Raw genomic sequence first — 14249 nt, forward strand, 5'->3', positions numbered from 1 at the left:
TTTCACCGAGGACCGGAGAATATTGTTTCGTCAGGTTGCACTTGGGCAATTGGATGATCAATAAACTTGAACTTTGCCTCTTAAAGCATCTCCAACCCTCACCTCAAGATCTGGCATTAATCCAGCTGGTCACACCTCTCAGATTGAATGCAGCAAACCCCCACTGTCTTCCCAGAATGATGCAAGACTGAAACACATCATTCTGAATGATATGAGGGTTAAAAGTAAGACAGGTGTTTCAGAAAGGAATTAAGGGCTAATGGGCCTTCATTGAAATTATTTTCTTTGTTTACTGGTCACCCTCTACTTTATGAGTTCATGGATGGTACCTCCTGAGCCTCCCTGTTTTGTTGGACAATTGATCACCAGGTTCCTTTGGAGACGCGCAAGGTGAAGAGTATTTCACACATCTCCTCGGCAACAACTTACATACCAGTCAAAACCTCATCTGGGTGCCTCGCCACTCACTTGAGGTGCAAGCAAGGGAGAGAAGCCAGTAAAAAGGCAATCTCCTTTCCACCTGACTGTTTTAGTGCTTCCACCGTGAGGGGTCAAGAGTAAGAGCAGAGTTTGCCACCAGCAATGGCGCCCTGATGTCGCAGTGTCCCAGGTTCAATCCTTGCTTCTCATGCTGTCTGTCTGGAGTTTGCATTTTCTCCCCTGACCAGGAGGGTTTCCTGACACTTCCCAAAGATGAGTTGTTATACAGAGCTAAAAAAAAGGAAGTCTGCAGATGCTGGGGTCGAGTGCAGTACATGAATGTGCTAGAGAAACTCCAAAAGGCCACACAGTATCTATAGGAAGTAAATGGAAACCAACAAGTGAAGGGAGGGGGAAGAAAGGAGGGAGGAAAGGGCAAGGGAGGACCACAGGCTGGAGAGGTAGGAGACGGCCTGGATACAGAGCTTGTGCAAGATGGCAGTGGAGACAAGTAACCAGGAAGGACATGTGGCTGGAGAAGAGAGTCTGGGAGTTCACATGGTGGTAAGGCCTCGAGAGTAGCAAGTACAGTTGGCAGCTGATAATGGACTGCACAGGAAATAGGAATATGTGGGGTAATGAGACTTATGGGATTACTCTGGGAGATGGTATAGACTGAATGGGCTGCAAAGACTGCTCCACATTGTAAGCATCATAAGGAGATTTTAAAAGTCACTGGATTTAGGCAGCCCTGATGTATCCAGCTTTACAGCAAATCATTGCCAGGATCACACGCTAACTCTCTTGAAGACTCAATTGCCTGCCTCGTGTGGTCAATGCAAAATCAGGGTCCCTGAGCAGAGGTCAATGGACTCAGCAGCTGTGGTGAGCATCAAACACTTGTTGACCAGAAGTGACACATGAGTGGACATTACAAGGGAAGGACCAAGCAGATAGAGGCCCATCACTGGCCTGCAATTCTCACACATTTGAAGGACTGTGCACCAAACAACACAGGGATCTCATTCAACCACAGGCCAAGCAACAGTGACTGCATTTTCGCCTAACTTATTTCATTTAATTCAGTCCCTTCCGGCGCATAAGCCCATGATGTCCTAATACACCAAAGCAATAAACCCATTCATATTTGGAATGTGGGAGGAAACGCACGCAGCAGCGGAGAAAACATATAAACCCCTTCCTGACAGCAGAGGATTCAAACCTGGCATTGCAATAGCGTTGTGTTAACCCCTACGGTAACTGTGCCACCCACTAAGCAGACCATTAAGAGGCATGATTAGACACTCTGCAGAACCAGGGTTCTTCTGATCCACCTCGGTGCAAAGTTCCGCACCTCCTGGAAATGAGCGAAAATTATTTGTGGCACAGAAAATGAAATATTCCATTTCACTGCCATCAGCAATGTGCTAAACACTTCCTGTTGGTGATCTGATTTGGTAATGTGGCAGGTCAGCATGGTGCCAGGTGTCCATTTAATTGGGAGACTTGAGGGGCAGACGTGACTTTAAGAGGCTGCTTTAATTTGCTTGGTTTATGTCAATGGATACAAAACGCTCAAGCCCTAAAAGAAACAGTCCTACATGAATGTATCTGGAAATGAACTGTGACCAAAAAGCAGCAAAGGATCACTGCAAGCTCTGAACCCTTGATTCCCTGGGAGTTGATCAACTAAAAGAAGTCCACTGCAACTACAGGGACCTCCCAATGGCCACCCTCTTCAATTCCACACACAACTCTGCCACACCAACATATCTGTCCATGGCCTCATGTACTATTAATGTAAAATTAAAATGCCACCTGCAAATTGAAGAAAAAACACCTTCTATTCCATCTTGGGAGTCCAGCATCAATATCGACCTCCAATTTCCAACGACCCTTTCTCCATGACTCTCTCTTTCCCTCACCTCTCTGTCTCCTTTCCTCCAGCTTCCGATGAGGAGCTACCCTCTCCCATCACTTCTCAGCTCCTTTCCCTTCTACCCTCTATTGCCTCTGACCTGTTAGCCTGCACTCCTCTGTTTGCCTTTCTCCCTCCTCTCCTCTCACCTTTTTACTTGTACCTATCTTTGGTTCTACCTCTTGAAGGCCACAGGCCCAAAATGTTGGTTATCACTTACTTCCGGTGGGTGTTGAGGGAACTGCTGAGTTTCTCCATTACACAGTGACTGCAGATCATTTGACACAAATGAGTATCCTTTGTAGGTAAGCCTTTGTAGCATACACTAGTATTTTCTTTGTCTGGTACCATGACTTTCAAACCTTTCAGAATCCAATGGACAAGATCGTTCCATTGAACACCCGCAACGGGCTCCAGTTCACTTCTAAGCTCCCCATCTTGTTCATCTGAGCGGAGGGAAGGCTGATGTGTCACTTCCTTCTTTTCATGGTCGATTGATAAAAGAAACCTTGGTGAGATTTCTTAAGAAATCTCTTTACATTTCTTGATTTTGTTTACACGTGTACATTGTGTACAATTTTTTTGGTAATTCTGTCTCGTTGGCAGGAAAAGGAGTCTTGGGCTTGTATGCGATGTTGTGTATGTTCTCTGACAATAAATGTGAAATGCTTTCAAGTGGCCTCATATCTTCTCCCCACCCTCAACCCAAAAAAAGAACATAGTTGTTAAAATATCTCAGGCTTTCCACATCAGAAGTGGGAGATCGTCAAATCTTACCATTTGTCCAAAATATAACATAACATAACAATTACAGCACGGAAACAGGCCATTAGGCCCTTCTAGTCCACACCGAACCAAACACCCCTTTCTAATCCCACCTCCCTGCACAATGCCCATAACCCTCCATCTTCTTCTCATCCATATACCTGTCCAACCTTTTCTTAAATAATACAATTGACTCCGCCGCCACTATTTCTCCCGGAAGATCATTCCACACAGCTACCACTCTCTGAGTAAAGAAGTTCCCCCTCATGTTACCTCTAAACCTCTGCCCCTTAATTCTTAACTCATGTCCTCTTGTTTTAAACTTTCCTCCTCTTAACGGAAATAGTCTATCCACATCCATTCTGTCTATCCCTTTCATAATCTTAAATACTTCTATCAAATCCCCTCTCAACCTTCTACGCTATCTTGGGTACTTTTGGCTGATATTTTTGAACAGGAGTGGTCAACCTATGGCCTGTGACCTAAATTGATCTGGTCTAGTGCGCAGCTGCCCCCCTTGGTGTGAGGCTCTCCCCCTTTGTGCAAGGTTCCTATCTTCGGTGTGCAGCTCCCTCTGCTTCGTGCACAGCTGCCCCACTCTCCATGGACGGCCACTGCCCAGCTCTCCATGTTAGAGGGCACCCCCCCGCCCTCTGCGCTAGTCCTCCCCGCCCTCTGCGTTAGACCCCCACCCATGACATTCTCCCCCTCTCCACTGACATCCTCCCCCTCCCACGGTGACATTCTTCCTCCCCCTCTCATGGTGATGCTCTCCCCTTCCCGCGGTGTCATTGTCTCCCTCCCATGGTGACAATTCTCCCCCCCCCTCACTGCTCTCTGTTTTGGGGCCTAGTTATTTTGTTTTCATTGTGACTACTTTTTCTCCTTTTTGATTTAAAAAAAATTGTGTCATTTGAATGTTTAACTTGTGATTTTTGGTGCTTTTCCAGATTTATGCCTTCCCAATCTGAAATACATCATTGTGTCCATTCCACGCATCTAATTATTTATTTAATTTATGGTAGCATCAGTGTAATCCACCATTCAACCATTGACACACCATCCGACCCATTCATGGTAAAAGAATGTTCGCCCCCACTTTAGATGAACAATTATAGGGGCAACGTGAACCAAACTCACTAGCACCTAACTGTCAGCTCCCAATTCCAAGCAAATGAGTCTGAATCCCTTGAACTGTCCATCACATTGACAAAAAAATTAGCCACATCAACGAATGGAGGGTCCTGTTCTCCAACACAATGGCTGGAAGGTTCCACCAACTGGTGAGTAGGAAGTTGGAAGGTGGCTCGGCCACCAGCAAGTCACCCTACTGGCATGGAGCCTTCCAGTCACGACTTCAGGCAATGTTTCCACATCTATGGGTCTGACCACCCAGCACATAATCCAAGTAGAGCTATGCAGCGATTCCCCCCCTCTTTAACTCGGCCCAACGTCCGCCTTCTTGCCATCAGGAAATCTTGGTGAGAGTCGTTTTATTTTCATGGTAACAGTTAGTAATGGTTTGGAGATAGGGTCAGGGAATGTTCAGGCAAGTGTCGGTCACGAAAGATTGGGAAGGATCATAAAACAAGGACTATGGCACAGTGAGCGCACACTATTTCAGTGCCAGGAACCCAGGTCCACATCCAGCCCCATGAATGTAGGTTTTCAGCCTTCCTCCAAAATCTATGGTAGGTTCATTGGGTTTCATGGGCCGTAAGGACCTTCTACTGTTGTGAATCGTTAAAAAATTTCATTAAATTACTAAATTCAAGCCCCAGACTTGAAACAGGTGACAGGCTTTAGAATTCCACTTTCAACAATGCTTGTGGAATTTTAAAATTGAAATATTCATAGAACACTACAGAACAGAAAACAGGCCATTCAGCCCTTCTAGGCTGTGGCGAAACATCAAACATATCCAAAGTTCTCACGGAGGCCCTCTCCCCTCCCACACTGCTGTTGGGGTGTTTGGCTGTAGCTGTTGGCCAAATGACACACACTGAACACCAGGGTGAATTTGCCTGCGGGGCTGGACTTGGACAGTAGCGCCTACACTCCCGTAGGCCGAGAAAGGCGAGGCGGCTTGCCACCATCTTGACAACCTTTTACAGCAGCAGAATTGAAAGTGTCTTGTCTGACTGAATAATTGTGTGAGATATGGTAGCTGCAAAGCATCAGACTGGAGGTCTACGCAGAGGATAATTAAAACAGCCTAGAGGATGATTTGGGGCTCCCTTTCCTCTACAGATGGTATTTACTGGGAGTGTTGGCTAAATAGGGCTCAAGGAATTATAGAACACCCTTTCCATCCAGCGCTCAGCATCTTCAACCCACTACCATCAAGGAGGAGGTACAGGAGTATTGCCCGCTTTTTTGGGGTTTATACTCAAGCTCAAATCAAACGGCATTTTATAGAATTTGTAACTTTTATGGATATGCAGGAAGTGGCCATTCAGCCCACTGTACCTGTGTTAACCAGGAAAGTAGCACCCTGACATTCCAGTATTAGGTTGGTAAGCATGAAGATCAAGGTTCTTTAAGCATACTCCACCAAATGTGAAAAAGGCTGCTGAACCTCAGGTCCAAATGTCTTCCACGCTCTGGATGAGAACGTTGATGCTCTGATCCTCCAACCAGTTATTTGTACCCATGCCTCTGTCATTCGACCACGTCCAGCAGAGGGAAGTAGGACTTTCCTCCTTGCTCTATTCAATTGTACACCAACTAATACCTTCTCGAGAATTATTCTGCATAAACTTTATCAGTTCCTCTTCCCATCAACTGGCAAGATAGAAAATGCAAATCAGGAACCTTTTGCTCAGACAAAATCCAATTCACCAGGAAATTTGGGTAAAGGAATACGACACATGAAAGATGATGAATCAATTCACAAGCATTGGAAAATATTAATCAAAGCCTATTCCATTAAGTTAATTCTTCAAACCCTGCAGCAGATTTTTAATTATTTAATGATTATTTCATTGTTGTCATAATCTAAAAAATATAATTCAATGAGATTCCTACAAAAGCTTGCATGTAGAATCTGTGGCAATGCTGACTTGCTTTATTAAGATAAAAGAGATGTCATTAGGCATCAGTTCCACATGATCTCTAGTAGACCTTAAATGTCAATCATCTCCTTGCTATTTTAATTTGTGCAGAGGAAGGGAATGGAGAATATGGAATGGAGTAAATAATCCTTGGGAGGTAGTCTGTGGTGCTTGATTCCAAATTCAATAAGTTCAACCCTTGGTCAATTTCCTGGCGTTTGGAGCAAATTGGGTGCTGACATCAAGTGCTACCTTGAGCATAGGGTGGAGAATGAAGACACAGGCACAGACAACTCCACTGAGGACACAGTGAAGGGCGCATACACAAGCTGTACATCGCTGGAAGGATACACACTGTAAGCTGCTTTGAGTAATGGCTGAACCACACAAACACACTGATCTCAAAATTCTATGCATTAACATAATAACTCTGAGTACAAGCTTTGTGTACCTGTTGCATCAATAGCTCACCTGGATTTTTTTTTTCAAAACAACTTAACGATGCAGCACTGTATAAGGTCCTTCTGGCCCATGAAACCCATCCAGCTAAATTTCACTCAATTAACCTTCCATCTCCGTAGGTTTTGGAGAGTGGGAGGAAACCGAAGCACCCAAAGGAAACCCAGGCAGGTCACAGGGACAACGTACAAACTCCTTACAGACAGTGTCGGATTCGAACCCGGGTTGCTGGTCCTATAAAAGCATTGTGCAAGTGGTGATGCTAACTGTGCAGCCAGGTCCTCCATTCATAAGAAATCACTGGACATGCTCAGTGAGGGAACATGGAAATCAATGTCTTGTGATGCCAATTGTTTTCCGTGTACCCCGATGCACTGAATTGACCCTAACTGGAGGACCTGTTCTTAGATGGTCACTGACAGCTGTTTGAAGCCTCCTTTGCCTTTCTGATAGATTCTACTTGGCTATTACTCCCTCCCAGCTCACTATCTCCAATGAACTTCCCAACAGACCCCAGATCTGACCTCTTCCTTGACAGTCCAGCTGACCAGATTTTCCCCCTTTCCTCCTTGCCCAGATCATCCCTCTCCACAACCAGCTGTAATCCAATTGCCATCTGAATTTCTTGGTAAGGACCATTCTTTGGAAGGCAGTAGGTAATGAGCGGCCTTCATCAGAGTCTGCTGGAGCAGAGCATGTACCAATGTGTGTGGCACTTTGGGCCTGGGGCATGAGCGGAAATGATCTTCTGGTGGAGCAGAGGAGGGAGATCATGAAAGCTGGATACCTTACACAAAATTGGTGTCAGCCCTATATGTACTACTGTTCAGGAACATGAGAATTTCTATGCCATCTTACACTGCAAGCCTGAATCATAGCAAAGGGCTTAAACTGTGGCCTGAATTACATACATTCTGAAAAAGACGCATCCAGTGAATGGTGAGTACAATTCTCCAAGTACACACTTCCATGATGTGGCACCAAATGCCACAGCAGAGAACAGAGATGCCTCCCATTACATATTCCTTCTGGCAATTCAACTTCAAACCATGACCATACAACTAACTTGGTATAACCTTCCTGGCCAAGGGTCTAGAGATGGTGCTGGCCTAAGCTCTTGATTTGAAGATCCGAAGGCACTTTATTTGTGAACCATTTACCTGAGGCAGACCTTCGTTCATTTATATTAAAAGCTCATATCTACAAAGTAAGGAAACTGGAAGAATTTGAAATCTTTCAAAAGTAGCGAAGAACCACACTGAACAAGTATTTAAAAAAAGATTATGAAAGAAAACTAGCACAAAATATAAAAACAGACGGTAAAGTTTTTATAATTATATAAAGTGGAAAGGTGGCCAAAGTGAACTTAGGTTCCTTAGAAGATGAAAAGGGGAAATTAATATTGGGTAATGCAGAAATGGCTGAGGCTTTGTGTGACTATTTTGTGCCAGTGTTCGCAGTGGAAGATGCATCTAACATGGCAAACAGTGATGTTAAGATGAGAACTTCACTACCACTCAAAAGGTAGGGCTGAGTAAACTAGTGGGTCTAAAGGTAGTTAAGTCCCCTGGTCCTGAACAGCATGACCAATACTACTGTTTTAGATGCGGCGAAGAAACAGAAACTGTTTTGGGGAGGGGGGAGAGTTAGGGCTTGATCTTCTTTTATCTTGTTTTTTTTTTAATTTTCTTACTCAAAATCAACATTGAAAGGCAAGATTATGTTTCTTTGATGTAATTGATGAATTTAAGGTTGATTTGAAAAAATTTAAAAAATAATCAAAAAGAAAAAGTCCCCTAGTCCTGATGGAATGTATCTCACTGAAGTGAAAGAACTGACAGATGTTAAAGTCGAGGCATTTACTAAAATTCTCTGCACTCTGGGCAGGTTCCAACTGATTGTATGACAGCAAATGTAATGCTGCTATTTACAGTAAGGATGTAAGCAGAAGGCTGGTAACTATAGGCCACGAGCTCACCTTGATGAAGGGTTCAGGTGGCCACCCTTCACACTTTATAGATCAGGGGTGTCAAACTCAAATTCACGGAGGGCCAAAATTAAAAACTTGGACTAAGTCAAGGGCCGAACTAAATATTTATTGAAAATTTTCAACAACATCTGCATGTTTTCTCTTCTTTCAACATATGTAATGTTAAACTTTAGGACATAACTTTAGGAGGATAATGTTACAGGTCAGGAGTAGGTAGCTCAAGTTCACCCTTTGCTTGACCTGAGGGAAACGTATTTGGTCCCTGTGGAGATGTAGTCAGCATTCACAGGCTGTGTCCATTTTGGCCTGCATCAGGACTCAGCATTTCCTGCTCACTCCTCAGGTTCTAGGCCTCTATTCACCCTCGACCCACCATCCCTCTACCTGACCAGTCCTTTACCCAACCTCTACTCACCCCTCACTCCACTCGCTCTGCCTCTACCCACCCCATCCTATACACCCCCCTCTACTGCCTCTCCCCTCAACCTGTTCCTCCCTCTACCCGTCTCTCACCCTCTAATCACCCCTCCCCTACTCGCCCTGCCCCTCCCCTTTTACCTCTTCCCTATCCACCCCTCCTTCTACTCATCCCTCCCTCTAACTGCCCCTCGCACCACCATAACTTCCCCTGCCCATTACTCCTCACCTACACCCTCTGCCCACCCCTGCTTACCAACCCACTCAGGCCGAGCGCGCTGCCGATCAACCTTTGCGGACAGCCACCATCTCTCTCTTCACGTGCAGGGCCGAACCAGCCGTCCCTGGGGTCCGCGCGGGTGCAAGCGCTGAAGGCCGCGGCGACTGGGAGAAGTGCGCTCGCGCTGTGGAAGGGCCGTCCGGTGCCAGTCGCGCTGCCCGGGGGCCGTGCGCAGCCTGCCATGCCCGTCGCGCCGACAGGAAATCACAGGCGCTCGCCCATCCGCCGCACCACTCGACAGGTGGGAGAAGTGACTGGTTGTGCGGGAAGCCTTCCAACTGGCTTTCCGGCTGATGACATCGACAGACTTCTCGTGTTACAATTTCTCATGTTACAATGGGGAAGGATGTGCAATGAAGGGGGAGGATGGTGGGGGTGACATTACCAAAAAACAGCATCGGCTCTCGCTGCAGGGCGGGCCACCTCTAATACATTTTTGAAATGATCTTGCGCGCCAAATATAATTATATTGCGGGCCAAATTTGGCCCGCGGGCCAGAGTTTGACATGTGTGTTATAGATGCTCTGTCCTGCTGAGTTTCTCCAGAACTTTTGTGTATTTAACTTTTGGCCAGTTAGCTTAACACCAGTGGTTGGGAAAATGCTCAAAGCTATCAGCATGGAAGGAATAGTGAGGCATCTGGGTAGAAACTGCTGCTACAAGCATATGTAGCATGGATTTAGGAAGGGCCGCTCATGTTTGACCAATTTACTGGAGCTCTTTGAGGACATAATGAGTGCAGTGGATAGAGGGGAACAGGAGGACGCTGTACGCATTGAAATACCAAACTCATTTTGAGGAAAGCAAATATTAGTTTGATTAAACATTTTGGGTCTGAGCCCTTCATCAAGATGTAAGTAGGCAGACGCCCATATCTTGATGAAGAGCACAGGCCCAAAATATTAGATACCCTTCACTTCCTATGGATGCTGCGTGACCTGCTGAGCTTCTCCATCACTTCTGTGTAGCTGCACTATAATCACAGCATCAGCCGACTTTCCTGTTTAACAAAGAGCAGGATCTTGGACCCTGAAGCCTGATCCACCCTTTAATAAGTCAGTCGCTGCCCAGTTCAAAAGAAATTTTAATTCCAATGTTTACGTTTTCATATTTTTAAAAATTGATGAAATTGAAATGGAATCAAGGCCATCACTTGGTTTCAACGAACCAGCCAGTTGGCGATTCTAACATGTTTTAATGTGGTCAAGGCATCATTGCACAATGCCAAAATGTGCTGGAGAAACTCAGTGCACACGAGCGCATACTCTCGCACGCACACACTCACTTCTGGTGAAGCAAATTGCCCATGAAGAACTATATCTCATTTGTTGTTGCCTGTTCCCAGTTGGCGTTTACCTTCATCCTTTTAATTCCTTCATTTGTGTTTTTTTTACACACACAATAGTGGCAAAAACACAGGAATTGGGAAGAGCCGCTCAGACCCTTGAACCTCTGCTACTATTCGAATGAAACAACTGACAGAATTTCATTCACCACCCCCCTTGGTTTCATAATTCTTGACCATATGCCTGGTCAAAAGATGATCAGCTTCTGCTCAGTCATTTTCAAAGGACATTTTTCCTCAACTTCATTTTTGAACCAGGTTCTGCATATCTATTGACTCTTTAGAAGGCCTTAAAAGGCCTTTTTCTTGCTTTCAGGTCATGTCTTTGTGCCAACTTGCCCTTCAAAGAAAAGTTTACCAACTCCACCAAACTTTTTCACCAACTTAAGAACACCTCAGTTACATCATCCATGAGCCTTTCACTTAATGGATTATTAGTCCATGAGTGGCCAGGGATGCTTCAGAATCAGAGCTTTTCTCTTAAAAATCTGGAAACGGAAATGTTGATATCATGAAGCTCTTGCAGCGTCATAAAAATGCAAAGGATTCACAAATCTGATCTGCCCGTAGGTGTCGCAATGAATGAGAAAATGAACACGGTACAGTGGAACACCATGTCCTGAAGGATGAGGTGCTGAAACTCAGTTATTACGAGCTATAATGTTCTGGAATCCTTCAGCTGGACTGCACGGGCTAGTTAGAAATATGAGAGTTTAATAATTTCAAGGCTGGCATCAGCTGGATCACGATTTAGCAAAACTTTCCATCTTCCTATATAGTGGTAGTGGTCAGGGGTGCAGCGTTAATTCTTTTTAGGAGCAGGAACTCACCAAAAACAGGGACCAAGAGTTACCCATGAGGTACCAGGTGCAAGCACCCCTGAGGTTCAGGAGCGGGGCTGCTCCCCTGCTAGTGGCTCAATAGTTTTCCAGATCTAATGGTTTTCAAGTGAGGAAGATGGACAGTTCGTAAGCTCTTCCAGATGCAAATAGTTCAGAGGTGGACACTGACCATGTTAAGAATAATCTATTATTGCTTTTGAAACAACAAAGTTATTTCTGCGTCTGGGACCATTTTGAATTCACTCGTTTACCAAAAACTTTTGGTTGATTAAAACCTCCTTCAATGATGAGAATATGGAATTTGCGACAACTGGGAGAGGTCAGCAGGACCATGGGTGGTGTCCAAAAGAGAAGCCGAGATGAAATTGCAATGGGAGAAGGATGTCTGATAAAATGAAATAAGGGGAGTAGGGTTATGAACAGCATAAGTGTGGGCAGCGATTGCTGCAGTCAAGTGTGGGCAGCGATTGCTGCAGTCAAGTGTGGGCAGCGATTGCTGCAGTCAAGTGTGGGCAGCGATTGCTGCAGTCAAGTGTGGGCAGCGATTGCTGCAGTCAAGTGTGGGCAGCGATTGCTGCAGTCACGTGTGGGCAGCGATTGCTGCAGTCAAGTGTGGGCAGCGATTGCTGCAGTCAAGTGTGGGCAGCGATTGCTGCAGTCACGTGTGGGCAGCGATTGCTGCAGTCAAGTGTGGGCAGCGATTGCTGCAGTCAAGTGTGGGCAGCGATTGCTGCAGTCAAGTGTGGGCAGCGATTGCTGCAGTCAAGTGTGGGCAGCGATTGCTGCAGTCAAGTGTGGGCAGCGATTGCTGCAGTCAAGTGTGGGCAGCGATTGCTGCAGTCAAGTGTGGGCAGCGATTGCGGCAGTCAAGTGTGGGCAGCGATTGCGGCAGTCAAGTGTGGGCAGCGATTGCGGCAGTCAAGTGTGGGCAGCGATTACGGCAGTCAAGTGTGGGCAGCGATTGCGGCAGTCAAGTGTGGGCAGCGATTGCGGCAGTCAAGTGTGGGCAGTGAATGCGGCAGTCAAGTGTGGGCAGCGATTGCGGCAGTCAAGTGTGGGCAGTGATTGCTGCAGTCAAGTGTGGGCAGTGATTGCTGCAGTCAAGTGTGGGCAGTGATTGCGGCAGTCAAGTGTGGGCAGTGATTGCGGCAGTCAAGTGTGGGCAGTGATTGCGGCAGTCAAGTGTGGGCAGTGATTGCGGCAGTCAAGTGTGGGCAGTGATTGCGGCAGTCAAGTGTGGGCAGTGATTGAGGCAGTCAAGTGTGGGCAGTGATTGCGGCAGTCAAGTGTGGGCAGTGATTGCTGCAGTCAAGTGTGGGCAGTGATTGCTGCAGTCAAGTGTGGGCAGTGATTGCTGCAGTCAAGTGTGGGCAGTGATTGCTGCAGTCAAGTGTGGGCAGTGATTGCTGCAGTCAAGTGTGGGCAGTGATTGCTGATGTAAAATTCAATATGCCTCTCTCCACATTGATTGTTCTAGCCACTGGCAAACTCCTTTCTAAAATTATCACCAGCTTTTTTAATACATACCAAGCGCTCATAATGGAAAGAATTTCTAGAATGTAAACCATTCATATCTCGGATAAAATAAGAAAGGATTTCACACATGAAATGGGTTTAAAAGACTCAAATGGTGTATTTTTAAATGTTGCCCTCAATTGTCAACCAGTCTAAAGGTCCTGTCCTATCTGTAATTCAAAGCTTTCTGTTCACAAACCCCGATTGTTTAACTCACTTCTCATTAACTGGTACATTTATCACAGCCACAGGCCAGTATGCCCTGCCTTTCTTTAATCCATAATTAGAATCCCAGTACTCTTCCTGATGTAGAGAAAACCAGCACACATTACTGGGCACATGATTATTATCTTCATCAGGATTGGAAGAGTTCGCTCTGAGATGGGTGGCTGACACAGGGAGTCTTGGCTAAATTACTTGCAATTGAAGCTGTCACAGCCCTTTTCTCAATTGGTTGGTAAGTGCATTTGATAGCATTTGCTTTATATTATACCTTGTCACATCCTTGGTGGTACCTCAGATTGGTTCCTGACCAATGACTTGATTTTTTACATTACATTACATTTCATTACAGGAATAGCACCCAGCAAACATAGAGACAAAATCACCAGTATTGAGGGAGGAATGCTGGCCAAGACCATTGGAAAACAAACCACTCCAACCGCACAGGATTATTGACATCTTATGAAGATGCCATGCAAGACCTCAGCACTCATCTTACATAGGAACTCTGATAATCCGGCACGATGGATGCTGTGATTTCAGACTAGCAGATTGTCCATATTATTGGATGTTACTTCCATTTCCATCTCAAAGCAACTTTAGCTCATTTTATTGAGGTTAATCATCATTTCCCCCCACCCCCCCCCCACTCCAGAGAACCTCTTAAATTTAAAGAGAGCTTGGGAACAGGGGCTTTGATGGGTCAGGAAGGAGCAGAGGAAGCAGGGCCCTCATGAGTCAGGATGGACCTCGGGAACTGAGATTCTGGCATGTCAAATTGTTTCTTGTGCAGTGGAAAAAACCTGGTTGTCCAGGCAAGTCAGCCCATGAGCACAGAAACCAGGGCCCCAGAAAGTCAGGAGGGAGCATTGCAAACAAGTACAGATTATCGGAGTCTCAGGTTCCATGTATTACACAATATAGTCTACTCTGGGAACCCCACTGCATTGCAAATTTAAAATATCTAGGCAATCAATGCTACTTAAAACACTTCACACATCAGCTCCCAAAATAGTCAGTCAA

The 14249-nt window shown here is 45.6% G+C and overlaps 1 protein-coding gene across 5 annotated transcripts in view; it reads right to left on the minus strand.

Moving 5' to 3' along the window:
* Positions 1-14249, minus strand: part of dennd5b (DENN/MADD domain containing 5B) — a 312134-nt gene that overhangs the window by 119949 nt on the left and 177936 nt on the right. The gene's annotated exons all lie outside the window — the stretch shown is intronic.

Source organism: Narcine bancroftii, chromosome 11, assembly GCF_036971445.1.
Source record: "Narcine bancroftii isolate sNarBan1 chromosome 11, sNarBan1.hap1, whole genome shotgun sequence".
Lineage (NCBI taxonomy): Eukaryota > Metazoa > Chordata > Chondrichthyes > Torpediniformes > Narcinidae > Narcine > Narcine bancroftii.